A 20,401-nucleotide genomic window follows, 5' to 3' on the forward strand; every position below is an offset into this window, starting at 1 on the left:
ATCCCCCAGAGCAAGGGACATAAAGGAAAGAATAAACAAATGGGATCTCATTAAATAAAAAGCTGCTACACAGCTAAAGAAAAAAGTATTAAAATAAAAAGAGAACCAACTGTATGGGAAAACATATTTGCCAATGATACCTCAGACAAGGGTTTAATCTCCAAAATATATAAAGAACTTACATGATTCCACTCTAAGAAGACAAACAACCCAATTAAAAAATGGGCAAAGGGCTTGAACAGACACTTCTCCAAGGAGGACATACAGAGGATCCAGAGACACATGAAAAGATGCTCAATATCACTAGCTATCAGAGAGATGCAAATTAAAACCACAATGAGATACCACTTCACACCAGTCAGAATGGCTATCATAAACAAAGCAACAAACAAGTGTTGGAGAGGTTGTGGAGAAAAGGGGACCCTAGTGCACTGTTGGTGGGATTGCAGACTGGTGCAACCACTATGGAAAACAGTATGGAATTTTCTCAAAAAACTAAAAATGGATCTGCCTTTGACCCAGCAATTCCACTGCTAGGATTATATGCTAAGAACCCTGAAACACCAATCCAAAAGAACCTATGCACCCCAATGTTCATAGCAGCACAATTTACCATAGCCAAGTGTTGGAAGCAACCTAGATACCCATCAGTGAATGAATGGATCAAAAAATTTGGTGATTAGAACTGGTACATTTACACAATGGAATTCTATGCAGCAGAAAGAAAGAAGGAGCTCCTACCTTTTGCAACAGCATGGATGCAACTGGAAAGCATTATGCTAAGTGAAATAAGCCAGGCAGTGAAAGACAAATACCATATGATTTCACCTTTAACAGGAACCTGAAGAACAAAACAAAGTAACATAGCTTATTTTATTGGACCAAGAACATCATTTTTATATTTTCAGTTCAGCATACCACTGCGACTTACAAAAGAATGATGCAAGTAGCACAAGTACAAAGAGAATCATCATATAGACATTAGAGAAACAAATAGTACTTTTCCTTTAACAGTTGAACTGCTTCACTAGCCCCAAAATACATTTTAACTTAAAGTATAAATCAACATCTGGGGAACAATATGGATGTCTCTGAAACAAATGTTTCAGGTCTAAAAATAGGTCTACTTGTGTCCTAGACATGCTCACAACAGTTTGTCTCTGTACCAGCCTGGGTTCTCCAGAGAAATAGAACCAACCCATAGGAGATTTCTATGCCTCCTCTTCCCTCCCCTCCCCTCCCCTCCCCTCCCCTCCCCTCCCCCCTCCTTTCTCTTCCCTTCCTTTTCTTGGAATTGGCTATGTGACTCTGGATTGACAAGTCTGAAATTTGTGGAGCAGGCCAGAAGGCTAGAAATTTGGGAGCAGCAACTGATGCTGCAATCTTGAGGAAGAATTTCTTCTGCAAGGAAATCTCAGTTTTGTTCATAAGGTCTTTTCACTGATTGAATAAGGTCCACCCACATAATCAAGAACAATCTCCACTACTCAAAGTCAAGGATTGTACATGTTAACCAGATCTAAAAAACACCTCCACAGAACACCTAAGTTGTTTGTTTGGATACCTGAATACTAAGCCTAGCCAAGATGACACACACAAAACTAACCATCAATAGTCCCCAAGTCTGATGAGAACCTTATACATGATGACTGGTAGACCCCAGCTTTCCTCTTCTGAAACACCCTTAGAATACCCTGGGGCTGGGGGAGATCTGATTTACATTTATTTGAACTGCTGTACCCAGCTTGTTCTCATCTTTTGGGGGCCCTTAGCCTCCATGCTGCAGCTGTCTTCTAGAGCTTCAGTGAAATTCCTGACCTTCTGCTCAGCTTCTCCTTCCAAACCTGCATAGTCCTTGTTTGGAATCTCCTTTCCCCACCACCCATTCTGTATTCTCTTTCCTTTGCCAGTGCTCTTTGGTTTGTTGGATTTTTTTACTATTGAAGTGAACCTAACCTTTTTGTTCTCATAAAGATGTGAACCCTTTGGCCTTACCTTTACTGAGTTTCTGCAGATTCCCATAACAATTATTATGTTAGTAAAAGTACATCAGTGAATATACTGGACTCCCCACATATCTTTACTTGTTCCTATTGTGTAGCTGCAACAAAGTCACCCCTTGGCAATTGGACTAGTTCACCACAACGATTTTACCACCCCTTCTCTGCATGTTAATTAATTGGCATAGGGGCCCTAAATTAATAGGAGGTAGAATTAGCTTCCAATATTATAGAATTGTGACTTTATTCTCAGTTGTAAACACTCTTCTTTTAGGAACTCAAAACTCTAATTTGATGGAACCCAAGGGAGTAGGAACAAGAAGCAAATTTTTCAATCACAGAAATTTCAGATTTAGTATCATGAGGCTACTCCCACTTTCACCTTTAGTTCCTGAACCTGGCTGTGGGAGGAGGGGAGGAGGGAGACACTATCACTTATTGGTCACTGGTTTAAAGTACCCTAATCCAACCCTCTTCATCTGGTGCCATTGCTAAGTCTTCACTAGGCCACCTGCCTCTAGATGAGGGAACATGTGGTAAACCAGTGAATTCCATAAATGTGAGCCCATTGCTACATTTGTTGCATTATAAAATAATTTGCTTGGTAAATGGTGATGATTTTTGGTATAACATATCAATGGTTAAGACATGAATACGAATGTATATTAGATTTCTAGAACTACCATACCAAAGTACTATTAACTGAGTGGCTTAAAAAACATAAATTTATTCTTGCCCTTTTATTCTTTTATTCTAAAAGTCTGAAATCCAGGTATCAGTACAGTCACCATCACTCATTGGTGTAGGAGAGGATCAGTTCCATGCTGTTAGCTTCTGGTATTGATGGCAGTTCTTGGCATTAGTTGATTTGTAGCTGCAGAAGTATGATCTCTGCCTATTGTCATATGATACTCCTTATGTTCACATTGTTTTCTTACAAGGATAGTTGTCATACTGCATTAAAGGCCCACCCTACTCCAGTATAACTTCACCTTCACTAATTGCAGCTGCAATGAGCCTATTTATAAATAAGATTACATTCTCAGGTACTGGGAGCTAGGGCTTTAAGATATTTTTTTTTAGAGTGGACACAGTTCAATCTGTAACAGGGTGCTAGAAAAAGACATTGTGTACTGGGAGGCCAATCCATATCTGGAAGAGGTATTTAGGTTTACAAAGAGAAAATATCCCTCATACCTCCAAATAGAAAGGATTTTATGCATCAACCTTTTAGCAGGGAGATGACTGGTATCCATGGAGAAAGATGCCCTATATGGAGCTGATCATTGTCACCTATGGTTGACAGACTGGGTATGTAGTAATTGTAATATCCTGATCTTGAGAAGAGGGAGTTCATGTTGCTGAGCTCTATGTGTAACTTCCAACCTTGTCACCATTGTCATTTTGAACAAGCCCTAGACTGGATAAGGAGGCCAGGTGGTTTCTGCAATAGGAGTCACCCAATCTCACTGATTGTTAGGAGATGACTCTGCAGCAGATGCCCTTAGGTGGGCTTTTGTACAGGACATGAATATTCTAACAGTCCACGACTATTCCAAGAACTATATCCACATACCTTGTCCTCACAACCCTTTGTCACCAGTCCTCTAATCCTGTGTTTCTGGTCTCTGATGTAATAGGCATACCATTAGCTTCTCCAAGTAGTCATTGTAGATCCACACATTAGACCATCTCTCCATCTCACGCAAAATAGAAAACCAAATATGCAACCTAAAATTCTGCTTACTGGGAGTATTTCCTTTTAGGACTGTCTTTGAGACTGCCACAAATAGGGCTGAAGTGCAGCAACTAGCACCATTCTTGCTCTGAGCAACAATTAAAACTGGTATCCTGTAGATTACTCAGGGAATGGGTTACAACAGTGTTCTTAAATGTATTGTATGCTTTCTCCAAAATACAAAGACTTAATGCTAAATGTGGTGCGTCTTTGATCACAGTAGGAAATTCAGGGTGCAGTTAATTACTGCTCACTTTACAAGGGACATCTACATATGCTATACACCACCAAAGGATTACTAGAATTTTTGCAGTTTAGTGTTTGTGGAGTTTATGTCCTCCTCAGGAGCACGCATGGTTTTACTTAAACATCTAGGTACGTGTGACCTGCTCACCAGATACAATTAGCACAATGTCTCCAATCTAATGGATCAGAGTCATGCTTTCTGAGATTTCAATATAGTCAAGATTCTTCTGGACTATATTATGACAGAGATCAGGAGAGCTGATGTAGTCCTGAGGTAAGAAACTTAAAGTATAATTCTGTTACTATTATTTAGATAAAGATGAACTTCTCTTGATTGCCTTTACTAATTCAAAACAGAAGTAAACAAACCAATAAACCACAAGAAAACAAGTCACTTCTTAAATCAATAACCACACACCAGGAGCCAGCAGCTGTGTTGATTAGCTCCAGTAAGGGCACTGCATCTGGATCAGCAGCTGTGGCTGATGGCACAAAAGGAGTCAGGATCATTCTAAAGCATCCATTTGGCTTTTGTACCAACCAAGCTGAAGAGTTAAACAAGGATTACTGTCCTCAGTCTGTCAAGCTTTGATAGTAGTGCAAATTTCTGCAGTTTCAGGGTATTGCTTTCTGATTATTATTTGACAGGAGAAATTCCAGGGGTCCTACTTGGCTCTTTCTATCATACTAACATTTACTGCATGGGTCAGAGAACCAAAATAAGGATGCTTCCAGTTGTTAAGTGTGGTTATTTCAAGCATACAATCAGGAACATGAGTAAAAACTACCTGAAGCCGATAGACTACTGAAGGCAGAGATGGGTCAAGACTTCATTTATTTTCTAATTATGTGTTCACATTGATTAGTGCTAAATCATGGCCAGTAATTAATAATTCCTGGGTGATATGGTTACTTCTCTTGTTCAGTTCACTATTACTCTGTCAAATGGCCATGGATCTCCTGGGGGAAAGTTTGGAGAAAGATTTACGGTATATTTTTGTGTCCATACATTTTGTGGTGGTATCTTAAAAGACACTAGCCTTTATCTCAAAAAGTTCTGGGTTTGTGAACTGGGTAGGAGACCATGAATTCCCATTATAGCACTTTGATTCAGATATCGCCCGCCAGAGGAAGAATTCATCAGATAAAATAGACTGAGTAATATTTTAGAATTCTGACAATCTGTGTCATTTCTAAGATTCTCACAAAAAAATATTAGCTACAACCATATATTCATGTGAATCAATACACTCAGGTTGCCATCTGTCTTTGTGGTTTATTGCACTAATTGTGTCAACCTTATCTCTAAAATTGAGCATTGTCATCTTGTCTCTACCAATCTAAGACCCTACCATTCTCCTTGAGATTAGGGAGCCCAATTCTTCATCAACAGCTCTGGCCTGCAGAGGGCAACCACACAGAACTTTGGGGGGATACTGGTGCTCACTACCAAAGTATTCTTATTTCTTTGGGGAAGCAATTGTCCTCCGATCCCTCCTGGAGGTATGGAAGGGTGGGTTACACAAACTAGGTCTGCTCCAGGGTTCCCATTTCCTTCTGCCTTTGATGTCTTTACTTTTTGTTGCAGAGAAGTCCCAGCATTTCAATCTAATTTCTGTCTAAAAATAAATAAATATAATTTTTAATTTCTGTAGGTCACCATTGAGTCCAGGCTTCAAGTAATCTATTAGAGTCTATCCAAGGTGTTTCAGCTGAAACAATATATCTAGAATCTTAGGTAAGCTTTCCCATATTGATAAATTCATCTTGAACCAAACTCATATTCTTATCTCCTTGATTTTGCTTCTTTAGAGTATATTTCTAAACATATTTCCCCCTTCTCCCATTCTCTGGCTATAAAAATTGGTAGCATTCTATCATCCCCTTAATGGAGAATCCATCTTGTCTTTGAGAATATTTTGCAATTCTTCTCCTGGCCATGGAAGCAATGAATGATGGGAAAGGTTAACCTTGAGGATAATGGGAATGTCCTTGCTAGGCAGGTGTTCCAGATGAAGTCATTAAAAATAGTTTTCTCAGATAAGCTGGAGAGAATAGCAAGGAAAATTCAGAGGGCTTTGAGAGTTCAAGTTAAGGATCTCATCTCAAGTCTCAGAGTTCCACATTTTTCAGTCATTGTCTCATTATTAAAAGCCTCTCAGATTATAGTTAGAACCTGGTAAGTGTGGGGCCCTGAGACTTGAGATGCACTGCTAATCTTAACTTGAACTTTCAAAGCCCACTGAATGCACATATTTAATCTGTATGGCAACTCTTCAACCTTTACCATTAAGTTTTGGTTCCAGTCATTAACTATGTCTGTCCTACATATACACAACATAAGAGATACATTTAAAGCTGATTAGAACCATTTGAGTTCTCCATCATGTCTTGAGTTGAAAATTCAAGGCATTAAGCCTATATTTTTATTTTCGTGAGATCCCCAATGGAGTGAGGAGTCTAGAATCCTTATCACCATAATTAAATGACACGGATACTTAATCTCCCCCAAACTCACCCTCCATCGGTTATCCTCTCACCTTCTCTCACCTAAGTAGGAAGTCATATGTATGTTATAAAATAATATGTATGAAAACAACCCTAGAATTTCAACCTGAAGGTCTGCTTTTTGAGACTATTCCTGGAACCAATTACTGTATCAGCCAGAGACCCAGCAGAAGACAGAAGGTGCACTTGATGGAATTCTGAGGAGAATTTAATGAAGTACTAGTTAGTGATGTGTAGCATTGGGTAAGATCACAAACAAGGAAAGCTGAGGTAACTTAAACTAGCATGAGAAGGTGCTAGAGGGGAGGGTCAGTTCAGTAAAGTCCTGTGAGAGTCAAAACTCTCATGGAGGGTTCACCTGGCCAGAGCCATGGTCAGAGGCAATTGCAGCCACTGTTAGGACCCTAGATTGATGCAGGTGTGACCAAGCCAAGAGTAATCCTAATCTCTCTCTTTTTTCTCTTTTTAATTTCATACTGGATTCTGCATTTGCCCAGATAATGTAGTTTGCAAGAGTCAGCCCTTCCAGCATACATAGAAGCCAACAGAGAATGGATTTAGGTCTGGGGAGAATGGTGAATGGTAAATAGAGTAATTAGCATGGTGGTGGGGGTGGGGACAGTTGCTGCTGGTAGTGATGATGGTTGGAGCTGCCTATGCGATAGTTATGAATTCAAACAGTCTTCCTACTGTATTCAGAAATGCTACTCCCAGGTAGAGAATATATTTTTTCAGACTCATATGTCACCCTAACAATCCCTTTCCACACCACATCTACCCCAGTATGTCAGAAATTCCTTCCTATGGGATTCCATACTCCCCAGGCAAGTTGAGAAATAGGGCAAACACTGTTAGAATATCCTTAAGAAGTCTCAGACAGTTAAAGTGCTTGTACATGGTAATAGCATCTGAAGGCTTCCAGAGAGACTGTTGCTTAGTGCTTCTGAGTCTGAGCCAAGGTAACCTGTTAGAGTAGTGAAGTCAAATAAAATTGAGGTGAGTATTACTTGGAAGCAAAATTAAATTATAATGTGTTATGGCATCAGAAAACTAAATGTTTCTTGGAGAACTGTATGAAGAATAATCACAGTTATGAGCATTTCTTCCCACACAATTCAGTTACAGTGCTTCTGACATCACGTCTCATTTTGAATGTCTGAGTTACAATAAGTTGCAGACATTTGGTGGAAGAAATGGTGCCAAAAAGGAAAAATTTTCAATTAAATAAAAGTTAAAAAGCTTTAGTTATAAAAAATATCCCCCCCAAAAAAGCCCAACAACAACAAAGTGAAATAAATTGGCTTTTGATTCTGCTATAACTGGAAAATGAATGTTTATCTTAATAATCATAAAATGTATAACGTGTTTAAGACACATTTTAAATGACTATAGGGAATGTATACCATGGGCATGAGAAAAATAACAAGAAATGAGCACACCTGTACCAGTAATAATCTTTTCTTAAGAAAAAAATATCAGCAATGCCTAAATGAGTAGAGGGCGTGTTGGTTGTCACGTCAAAAATGACTTGTTTATTCATAGCTGTGCATCTTTTTCTATGATATATTCTTAACTCTGTGAAGGTGAAAATTCAAACTTGAGATAGATGTGCAAATGAGTAAAGAGGAATCTTTACTCTCTTTCCATTCCCATAAGCTGAACAAATTTAGCTGTGTTTCGCTAGAGGCAAGTTTGCTGAACCTGAATAACCTTTACATTGATTGCTATAGACATCCAGGTAGAATTGCAAAGCTTTTTCTGTGGTGCTGTGGTTTTACACAGTGTAGGTTTTTGGTCATTGTGTCAATCTACATTGCTTGCCTCAGACTATCTCTATTTGAGTAACTCCTTTAAATGGAAAGTGGCCTTTAATCGAGTTACTGGATTTCTCATTGCTATCCTATCAGAAATGGCATGCAAACTTGAAGCCAGTTGGATCTTGCTTTCTGTGCTTTCTAGCTATGTGGCATTGGGCACATTTTTAGCTCCTGGGAGCCCTTGGTTTTCTTTTCTGTAATATGGGATTATTAATGCTTCTTGTTTTGACAAGTAAGTGGGGGCTATGTGTGTATGATCATCTAACATGGCTGGCATATAGCTGGATTCAATAAATAAAAGCTGTTGCAATTCTTCCTCATTGCATTTTTCAGTTAAGGAATCAATATACCCTCCCCGAGGAATAGAGTTCTGGTACTTCCAAAAGAGAGAGTATGTTGGCAGAGCAGGAACCTGTCTCTATTGCTAGAGTTAGACAACATTTACCTAAAGTAGCTTTTCCATTTCTGCTTCTCAGAATAGACTGATTCAGCACACCCTGAGGACTTTAACTTCTTCCCTAATAAATGAAAAGTTTGAATCTGAAGCCAGGTAACATTTTGCCTTAAAGCATTGTCTTAAATGGTTTTTGCTTTCCTGCTTAAGAGAAAGCAGGAAAGATTTATTATAAATACTCTCAGGAGACCTTCCAAAATGCTTCCCTTTAAAGAGGTAGTCACAAAAATGAGCACTGAATGCTGCATTGAGGATTTTTAAAGTGACAACAAAGCCATTTTATCTATGTCTATTAGTGAATATGAGATGAGTTTGAGTATGTTAAAAATTCACCTAAAATTTTATGTTGATTAAATTAAAATCCAGATGTGAAGATAAGAAAAATAATTCTTAAAAAGAAGCAATTACTAAAACAGAGATGAAAGTTGATAAGAAAGTTCAATTGTATTATATAGCTTTATAGTTACAGCTCTAAAGCTGGTACCTCTTTAAGAGATAATTTCACTAGTGTTTATTTAACTTACATTCATATTATGTTTGACTCAAATAGAAATTCTGAATTTAATTCAGATAGCATAAATAAGTTTTCTTTTACTCCTTGGCATCTTCTAAATTTTTGTAAATTTCCTTTTAATATTTTCAGGGGGCTGGGGATAAAAATAATGAATGTGAATTCTGCTTTTTAGATGTCTTTTTCTGTCTCTAGGTTCTGGGTGTTTTTGAATTTTCAAAGGAAGACAAGAGCTTCCGTTTTGCAAACTTGCTTCATCTGTACCTTATACTCGATCAAACTGTTTGACATCCATTGAGAAAGAGTTCTATATATCTAGATATCCTTCCTAGTTTGACCTCTTCAAAACATAATAATAGCCTGATAGATGAGCAAATAAATGTCAGGAAATGTTAGTTCTCCTTATAGAATGTGATCACTTATTTCTTTTCTAGTTTAATAATTCTTATTATCAATACAGAATGGCAAATTGGACAGTATATTGGATGTGGTCTACAAACCCCTAGGTTCTATTCCTGGTGATTCAATTTATTTAACATTGAATCATTGTATTGCACAAATCACTTAAATTTTCTAAATCTCATTTCCTCATCTGTGACATCAAAGTACCAGCTCCTGCCAGTGGTGGCTCTGGGTGGTCAGTCCTCAGTATCCATTTCTAACTCTTCCTTGTCCTGCAGAGGCTAGAAATCTAAAAATCCATATTTCCCAGGTTCCCTTGCTGCTAATGTTTAGAAGCAAAGTAGATTCTGTCATTTAGAAGTATTTATTCAAGATTTATAACATGGGCATAACGTGGAAGCCATCTTCCTGCAGCTGTGGTGGTTCTCTTTCCGAAAACAGATTGCGAAGATGTGGGTTCTTCTCCAGCAGTGCTCAGCATCCAGTTCTGGCTAGTGGCTAAGGTGACAGCAATGGATGCTTCCTCACTTTCGGGTCACAGGCATGGTGGAATGTTCTTTACTTAATAGTTTCAGTGGTGGCCTCTTGATTGTTAACTTTCTGACTGTTGCTGAATCAGTCACCCTCCTGGTGCTTCCACATTTAGTGTCCAGGTCATTTCTGGAGGGCCAGCCTGGAACCTGCTCCTTCTGGACTTGTAGTCATTTTGTAAGCATCTAATGTCTTATATTGAACTCATTTCTCTTAATGCACCTAAACTGTTCTATTTATCGTACTGGGCTCTGACACTTGGCCTAAAGTGTTGTGAAGATCACGTGGAATTAATCATGTATTTAAGGTACTGTGTTAAAATGCTATATGGACATAGGATTTATTGCAATTAACACACATATACACATGATTTAACCTGTTATTTGACTAGTGGAATTTACCTGAAACCTACTCGATAATATGCACCCTAAGGCTATAAAGAATTACCTCTAAGTGGGTAACTCTGAACAAATGGAAAAGAATAACTATGTAACCGAGTCACAGTAAGTATTGTGCTTAGGTTCTGCCATTAGGGTCAGGGCAGAGCTGATTGGGAGATACAGGGGAAAGCCTCTTAATTCTTCTTGAAGATCTTGAGGTTTTGCTGAGCAGGAGTACTTGGTACTGAGTGATTTCCTTGCTCCTATACTCTATTCCTGATCTCTACTCTCTTTAACTCTAATTTTCTGCAACACTTGTGAATTTGAAGTTTCTGAAAGGGATGTTTTCTGCTTTCCCTTTTTTTCTTTTAAGTATGTCCCTTGGGAGACTTAAGCTTAGAGGTTTAAAATGATAAAGGCTTGAACCAATTCCTAACATCATTGATTATTCAAAGATGCAATCCTGGTAAAGAAATCAAATTATTCAGTTAGAAAATATGGTGATTCTTGAAACATAACAGGAAAGTTATCTGTGCTAAATCAGCACTCTGGGTCTCAAGATTTCTGAGTTATGATTAGTTTACCTCAATGTCACCATTCACTTAATACAGCTGCTTTTCAACATTTGTAGCTTTGGATTTGTGATTAGTATGGTGACTTAATCATATTTTTTCCCTCATCGTTAGGCAGAATAAGATTTATAATTAGTGGAGTGCTCTGATCAAACAATAAATTTTAAAAGAAAGATGTTCCTAGTATTATTCTAAGTTAATAGGCACTTGCAAAGAAACAAAAGTTAGTTTACATCGAATGAATAGGTATATTTCATGCTGCCACACACCACAATGACATCGAAGAGGTTCCTGATTGCAGCCCATGGTGGGAATTAGAAAGATAATACCTCATAACCCTGCTAACTGCCCAGTGGCTTTAATATCTGGAGGAGTAAACCAGGATTTTACTTTACGGATTCTTTCTACTTTGCCTAATGAAACATATGATTGTACAAATTCTAACGTAGTCTGTTTTTCTCCTAGAAAGATTTTTTTTCAAATCCAGGCTTAAGCCACAGTTATGAATGTGGTGAACCTACATGTTTCAGTGGTTTTTCTCTATGACTTTTGAAACATAAATTGTTACTCAGGTGAATTAGAAGATTGATTGGACAGCTATGAATTTAGAAAATCACAATTTAAAAAACGTTTTTAATATATATCTAAAAATGTCATGTGTTGAAAAAGTATGAAGCAGACCTCAATCTTTATTAATATTTATATATGTTGACTGCAAGCTAATTTCTACCTATCATCTATCTACCTATCTTCGTTTGTCTAATGTCTCTGTATCTATAACTGCATCTGATGCAGTAGGCAGTAAGACAGACATGAGCAGAGAAGGAACGACAGGCCAAATACAAAAAGCCACCAGGGTAGAAAGCCCAGATATCTAACAAGGTACAATTGTAAGGGGGGACCTTGCCCCCAGGGTGACCTTTCCTCCCCTGACATGTCACTAGTCAGGTGGTAGACCCTTTCAGAGGAGGAACAAGGGGGGCAGTAAGCAGCCTCATAGGACTCCCATACAAACCCTTGCATGACCATTTCCTTAAGCATTAAGATCTCAGAACAGTGAGGTTTTGGCCTGCATCAAATAATGTTAAGAATAAAACCTTGGGTCAGAGACAGAGTTTTGGTCAAACTAGAGATCACATCTAGGCCTCAGTTATATTTCAGGCCCAGTAAAACTGCAAGGCTAGGTGGGGTGACACCATGGCTGACACCAGGACCAGCTGTGATGACTAGTGACACCTGACCAATCAGTGGAGACTGGCCCAGAGGGGACACACCTGGAAAACTGATAGATGTTCTATTGAGATCCTGCCCTGGGACCTTCAGATAAAAATGCTCAAGACAAAGGACTCAGCTTGCTCTTTGTTGGTCTCGAGACACCCCTGCCTTTCTCCACCCTCTTTTTTTGCCTCACGCTGCAATCTCGCCCTCTCTGGAGTACACCCATGCCTTCCCCCCTCTCCTTCCTTCAGGCGTGATCTCCCTGCCTTCGTTCTTCCTGAGTCCAAGGGCCCTTCTTTTCCCTCCTTGTTTCCTGAGCCCACACAGTCAAGCTGGCTCACTTCTTCCGTGGTTCACTTTTTCTACCTCTGTGACTTTCTAAATAAATTTTGCTCATATTTGAGTCTTAGGTCTGAATTTTTTCTTAGCTAGAACTCAAGTACCAAGATTGCTCAACCTAGGTCCAATCCTCTGTAATGTTCTGGTGCTGTTTCATCACTGGCAAATGTACATCTGTATCTATAGCAACAATGTTTATCAATACATATATATGTACCTACATATATACAGATATCTACATATTTATCTGTATATATATGTATACATACACTTATCTGTGTGCGTATACATGTATACAGATATATATGTAGAAGATGATATTTGAAATAATAATAATGTATCATAACAACTTCAATATCAAACAAAATTTTCTAATCTGTTCTGTTCTTCATGGCCATCCTGAAAGTAGGTCATGCATTCTTATGGAACAGGGAGGGGCTTCTGAGGCCAAGCACGTCTGTCTGTTGAAGTAAAGAACTGAGGAGTCTCTTTTTATTCCCCTTTCCATATTAAAGCTTTTGAACCACACTGAGTATAGAGAGTGCAATCGAGTTTTAGATGAAGAAGAGAAGGAAATACCAGCCTGGTGCATTATTTTCCCCCTGACCTCTTGTGCATAATTTCAAATAGAGAAACAGGACAGAAAGATAAGAAGCTCCCAGGGAGTATGCAGATACTTGAGAAAAGGGGACGACAGATGCACTGTCTTCTGGCTGCAGTGGAAAAATAGCCACCAGGAAGATGTACCCCACACCATCCTGCATTGGTAAAGCAAGGAGATGGACACATAGTTCACTTACACATCTGAGGGACCTCTAATAACTCCACGTCTCCAGGGTACCTCACCTGATCCAAGAATGACATGTCAGAGAATTGCTCATTACAAAGGGCTAAACATGGACTTCATGACTTACCTGGGAGAGGCAGCTGATCTGTGAGCTGGCAGGGCAAAAGGAGAGAGAAGCAGAATGGCTGCATCTCTGAGATACCACCCTTTTAGATTGCTGCCTACAGCCAAATGCAGACTGTGCCTGAGCCCCTCCTGACGTGGCTGAGAAACAACAGAGTGTAATAACACAGCAGTGGAACACAGTGTAGAAAGTAGACTGCCACTTCTCTTCACTATCTCTTCCACTACAGACAGGCAGAGAGGTTGCCCTATTGAACCAAACTGTAACTGATTTACACAATCGCAGTTGACTGTTACATCACTAGATGGGGCAGAATTATAACCCAAATATTGAATTAAATTGACTGATATAAATTTGGCAGGTTGGAGATTCAAAATTAGAAAGTGAAATTCGTTCAAGAAAAAAACATATTTTAAATATCCAACTTTGCAATTTTGTAATATAATTATGGTATTCAAACATATATTTAATGATTTTTTTTCCCAAATGGAATCATACTATAGATGCTCATAATCTTTGCTTGACTATATATCAATGCTATCATTTTTAATGGGCATCTAATTCATGTTTAAATTTAATTAAGGTCAAAGATGTTTTTCTTTATGATTATTAATTTTCATGTCACAGTTTTATTTTTGCATGCATAATATATTGTAATATAATATAAAATATATAATATGAATATGTAATATACCAAGTATATGAATATTCTCTCTATGTGCTTATAGCATTCCTATGGTTTTACTCTTAAATTTAATCTTTTATTTATTTCCAACTTATTTTAGGATATAAATAAAGCAGGAATCTCCCCGATTTCTTTCTACATTGATCACCAGTCATCTTGACTCTATTTATTAATTATTCATCTTTCCTGTGTTAACTTGAAAAACCATCTTTATCTTTACTTACCAAGTTTTACATATTTGTGTTATTCTTTTTCATTTTGAAAGTACTACACTTTCTTAATCATGATAAATTTAGGCTACATTTTAAAATCTAGAAGGACAAGTCCTCTCTCATTTTTGTTATTTTTCATAATTTTTCCTGGATATACGAGGAACTTTAGGATGATTTTTATCAATTTACTGAAAAAATATTGATATTCTTACTGAAATTGAGATAAATCTATGGCTTCATTTGGGGAAGAACTTGTATCTTTATAAAGATATTCCTTTCCATGTCATAATCTGTATATCTTTTACATATTCATTTTGCTCCTATGCTTCTGAGTAAACTTTTACAATTTTCTTGAAATAAGCGATCTAATTTCTTGTGAAGTTAATTCCCTCTGTAGTTCTTTTACATTTTATTGTTACTATTCTATGTGAAATATTTTTTGTTTTACATTTTTTAATTTTGGAAACATATTACATTTTTGGTTTAATAGTGCAATTTACTAATCACTTTCTGTTCCTAGTAGCTTCTTAGTTGGTTCATGTATATGTTTTCTAGATAGATAAAAATTTAAATGTTTTCTTATAGTTTAGTACTTTTTACTTACATTTCAGTTTTTAAATTTAATTGCACTGGTTATCTGACTCAGAGTTCAATGTCAAGGACAAGGGCTCCTCATTTGTATAGCACTGTGTGGTGAACTCAGCACACAATATTTCATGGTAACTTCGGGCAAATAGCCAAGTTTTTAACCAGAGGTAAATAGACATTTTAGAAGGAAAACGTTCCCTTAGTTTTTGTTCCAGGGAGGGAAAATGTACGTGATGTGAAAAGACACTATTAAATAGACAGTCTTCAAAGGGTGAGACAATCCCAGCAGAAGAGGAATGCTGATGTGATAGGGAAAGAATGAAAATAAATTATAGGGATTCTTACTGATACTGACAATGCATCTTGATAGCCTATGGGCACAATTATGCAAGTTACTTATGAAACGGCCAGCCAGTAGTTATAGAAAAGGAAGCTACCTCTCCACTTGAAATAAAATGAAAGCAGATACGTGGCACAATGTGGGACAGGAATCCTCTGGGAACAGATGTAGCATAGAATTGGCAGATCCTATTAAATGGCCAGGGAATGAATATGACTCTGCTTCTTCTAAGGATTTCCCACTCTCTGGCCATGTAGTATTTTCTTGAATCAGCTATTAACTTAGTTTTTGTTTCAGGGAAGGAAAACGGTCTCTTAGTTTTTAAATTAGTGTGTGATTTACAGCTGTCCCATCTGTGTTCAAAGAAAAAAATAAGGCACAGTAAATTACATGGAAACTTTGGAAGTCAACTCTCCAAATTTTTTTCAGAGTATTTGATTTATGATAAAAGCCTGTGGCACGTTGATGCTGCCTGACCCCATGTGAAGATGCATTTGGTATTTGGACTGTGAGTAGAATTTTTTTCATTTACAACAACATGAAACTCAGCAGTATATCTTCACAAGATTATTGTAACTTGGACCAATTGGAAACTCTCCTTAGGGTTTACTGAGCAGTGTAGTGGCAAAAGTTTCAAATCTTAGGTGATGAACAGCAAAAAATAAAACAAAAACAAAAACCAAACCAAACCACCACCACCACCAACAACAAAACCTTTCCCTTCCTCAAAAAATGTGCACAAATGGAATAATGCTTCTTGCTCCAGTGTCTGTTTTTTGGACACCCAAAATAAATGCTTTGTTAAATGTCTTGAGTCTTGAATTAAAGCAGCTAGGTTGCCTAGGTGTGATACTTTATATCAGAGATGAGAGGGAAGCAGAAATCCCTAAACTGTTGTAACTTGAAAAATGAAACAAATTTAACCTGCAGCAAATGGGCCATGTGGATGTAAGAAAGGACGTATTAATCAAACCTCGCCAATTAAGGAACTGGCACTTCACTATTAAACTCTGAGATGAATTTCAAAAGCATGGCTTGATGGAATGGATATTTACGTTATTAAGATATCATAGCAACCAATCTTCATCTGTTCTGAGTGCTACATAGAGGTCAAGCTGAAAGTTCTCATCTGATTACCACCGTGACAATTAATAAAGATGATTTAGCTTGTCTGTTGTAACTCTGAGGACAGGAGTATCCAGAAAATCTTCTAATACTAAACAGAAGTCTTCTGCTAAGTAAGTGAGAGAAAAATGAATTAAACCATTGCTAATCATTCAATGAATAACACAAAACTAATTTATATTAATATGAGCTGTTCAAATTTGTAAATTTTGAAGCTAAATCCCTACCTTTGTCTGAAATAATTTTCAATTATACTTTCCAAAGGTGATTTTTCTCAGGATGTTATTTTCTCCTAGTCCTTGCTATGATTACTATTGCCACTTTCTAAAATGCTACAGATACGGAATTTGAGGCTATGCATTTATTACCACTGATATAAACTTAATTTGTTCTCTTGTTTTCCACTTACCAAATTAGCATTCTCCCCAGTCTTCCACATCTCATGACTGTATCACTATCCACCCCCTTTTAGACTGATAATCTAGAAGTCATCCCTGATTCTTCTTGTTTTCTCATAGCTCACATGCGAAGTATTTGCAAGTCATATCTCCTGGCTCTACTTTCAAAATATGTTCAAATCTGACCACTTCTCACCACTTCCAGGTCACTACTCTCTCTTGCCTAATCCAGCAAACTGGTCTCTCAGCTTCCATTTCTGTAACACTTCAGTCCATTTGCCACAGAGCAGCCAGAATTATCTTCTGACAAATGCGATTATGTCACTTTCTTAATCAAAGACTTTCATAAGATTTTCATTACATGAACATAAAAATCTAAACTGCTTACCAGTGACTATGCTGATTTTATATGATTTGGCTCATTCTAAGCCCATCATATGCCCCTCTGCCCCTCACTGCCTTAGCTCTAGCTACACTTCTTTTCTGATGTTCTTGGAACTCACTGGGTTCATTGCCATCTCACAGCCGTTGCCTTTTCTGTTCTTCTGCCTAAAACATTTTTCTACTCAGATCTTTCAATGCTTTCCTCAGTACATTTGGGTTTTTGCTTAAATGTTTCTTTACTATTTTATTTTAAATAACTTTTACTCTTATCAGTTTTTAATCCCTTCATCTCATATATGTTTTTGTAGCACCTTTTCCAGCTAAAACTTTTATATTTGTTTTTCTACTTGGTTAATCTTTGCTCCACCCACCCTCCCATCTACACATTCAGTATTGCTCCATTACAGAAAGGACTTGATCTTTTTCTCTGTTGTACGAGAGGGACTCAACTAACCGCCCTGGAATTTGTTTATAAAAATTGTGTATTTATCTTACATGTTTAAACTTCAGTCACCTCCAAAGTACTCTCCATTTTATGCAATACACTTATTGAGATGTTTTTTCCACTCCTCAAGACAGTTTTTGAACTTGTCTATTTTTATGCCTTTTAGTGTTTCTGCCATTTTTTTGTTTCATCTCTTCCACATTGACAAATCATTTTCCTTTGAGGACTTTTTTTCATCTAGAGAAACAAACCAAAAAAATTACTCAGGGTGAGGTCAGATGAATAGGGAGGGTGAGGCACAGGGGTCATGCAGTTTTTGGTCAAAAACTACTGAACACTCAGCATGATGTGGGCAGGGGAGCTCATAAATCACCCATCATGAAATGGTCAAAGGTGTTAAGTCTTCAAAAAGCATTCACTGAAGCCAAACACAGCCCCTCACAATAACACCAGCTAGTGCACTGATACAGATAGGTTCCTAGAACACTTACCTAGTGGGAGAAACCTATAATACAAGGGGTCCTTCAGAAGATAATTCTCCAGAAGATAATTCTGGTATTTTTTGGTCCCCCCTTGTATATCCTGGGTCTACAATATATCCTGGTAACCAATATATAGTAGACATTCAGTAAATATTTGAAATGTGAATGTATGAATTGATATGATAAGAAATAAGAACAAATGGTGGTAAAAAGGAGTTAACTAAAAGTCAAGGTATTTGTTACCAAAGGAACTTAAGGTCTAATCAGAGAGAAAAACCTACACCTATGCAAAAGAATATAAAGCATTACAGACTGAATGCATCATACCCAAGTAAGGCAAAGCAAAGCAAGACATTTTATTATGCATATTACATAGAGCCATCTGTCTCCCTCCTGTTTCTTTTGCATTTCTCTATGCTGCCTAATATGGTCTCTGCACAGAAATGTTGACTATGACTAACTGATTATTATTTTTAAATATGCAAGTATAAGTAGAAAGTAATATTGGAAGCAAAACTGAAGTGAAAGCTTGAATTGCTTTAAATTACCTGTGATTTAATTTTCCATGCTTCGTAATAAACATGTATGAATATGTATTGGTTTTTGTTTAACTGCTGGACATACATCAGAGCAATTTTCTATGGCACGGTACAGTATTTTCAAGATACTGCTAGTTAAAAATAAATTGTACTTAACAGTCTCAATTCCCAATGCTTTACTCTACCTTTCCATGTCTGTAATCCTCATAAATTTTAGGAAATTAAGTTATACACTTTCCTTGAGAATCAAGTTTGTTATAACTTGACTGTATTTGTAGAGTGTAGATGAGTAACATGCAATTTACCGGGTCGATCATTGACTGAAATGAACTAGGCAGAATAACTTGAATAAGGTACAGGCCCAGCTCTCAAGAAGGAATCCTGCATTCATTTAGGCACCTGGTGTTTTCAAACAGTTGAGAACTAACAGACTCCAGGCACTGGGAGCACAGTTGTAAACAAGGCTGTAGAGCTCCCTACCGGCACAGGAAACAGAAATGGCTGCCAAATGTGATTTTATGTAAAGGAAGAGAACAGGACAGAATGGGAGCATGTAACAGAGGAAACAACTTTGAGCTTTCAAGTAAAGGCTGCATGAGGAGCAATGAGACTGGACTCCAAGAAGAAATCTAAGGACAAAGTCAGGGGCAGGGGAGAGGGATGAACATGCGAAAAGAAAAGCTACCACAGTCCAGTTTAATCAGGGCTTTGGTAGAGGCAAGGGAGTGAGTACAAAATATGCTGGCTGCATTGAAATGAGAGAGATAAACAGTGCTGTTTGGCATCAGTAAGGCCTTGCCCTGGAGGAGAAGCTCGGACCCCAGGAATGTGGATTTGTCAGCTGGATAAGGGGATAAGATTCAGCATGTGCACCTTCTGAAGGCTGTAACACGTGAGGTGACGTGATGCAGCCTCACGTGAAGTGGACTGGTGGTGTGGACCGGTCCAGGGTGTCTGGCTGGTGGAATTCTGCCTGTCTGTCCACATGTCAGGCACTGTGACATTTAGAAAGGTGATTAACAGTTGGAAAGAGTGCAAGGCAGTGTGTTCTGAGCCGACCTGGCCCAAGATCTGCCTGCAGCTAACTCACAGCGTGACAAAATACCATTGCTACAGACTGGCCATTAGCCTGTGCCTGCATGCCATGCTGGCTGAAAAATGGGCACAGTTACAGGACATAGAAATTGACTTTATTGTTCTAGGCAGTACTGCACTTGGCCTTGGACACAAAAACAAATGGAGGCCTAAAAGCTTTTCAAAATATTTTTGAAGCACCTAAACAAATTGTGTTTTTATATAAAGGTATATTTTGTTGGTATTATATAAGCGGTGATTAGGCTTTCTTTTTTTTTTAGTTTTAAACATGACAAACAAGCAAGAACCATTAGTTTTCTTTTTAAGAATGATGGTTAAGAAAATGGTTAATAATCTGTTCTGCACTGATAATGTAGGCAATCAAAATATCAAGAGACATTTTTTCACTAATAAAAATGTACATCTAATATTGATATTCATTTTTATGTGCAAATACAGAGTAAACTGGAAGGAGAGAGATGAAAACAACCTGAATTCTCTA

The sequence above is a fragment of the Phyllostomus hastatus genome, unplaced genomic scaffold (assembly GCF_019186645.2).
Source record: "Phyllostomus hastatus isolate PE091 unplaced genomic scaffold, TTU_PhHast_1.1 phas_contig_40, whole genome shotgun sequence".
NCBI classification, from domain to species: domain Eukaryota; kingdom Metazoa; phylum Chordata; class Mammalia; order Chiroptera; family Phyllostomidae; genus Phyllostomus; species Phyllostomus hastatus.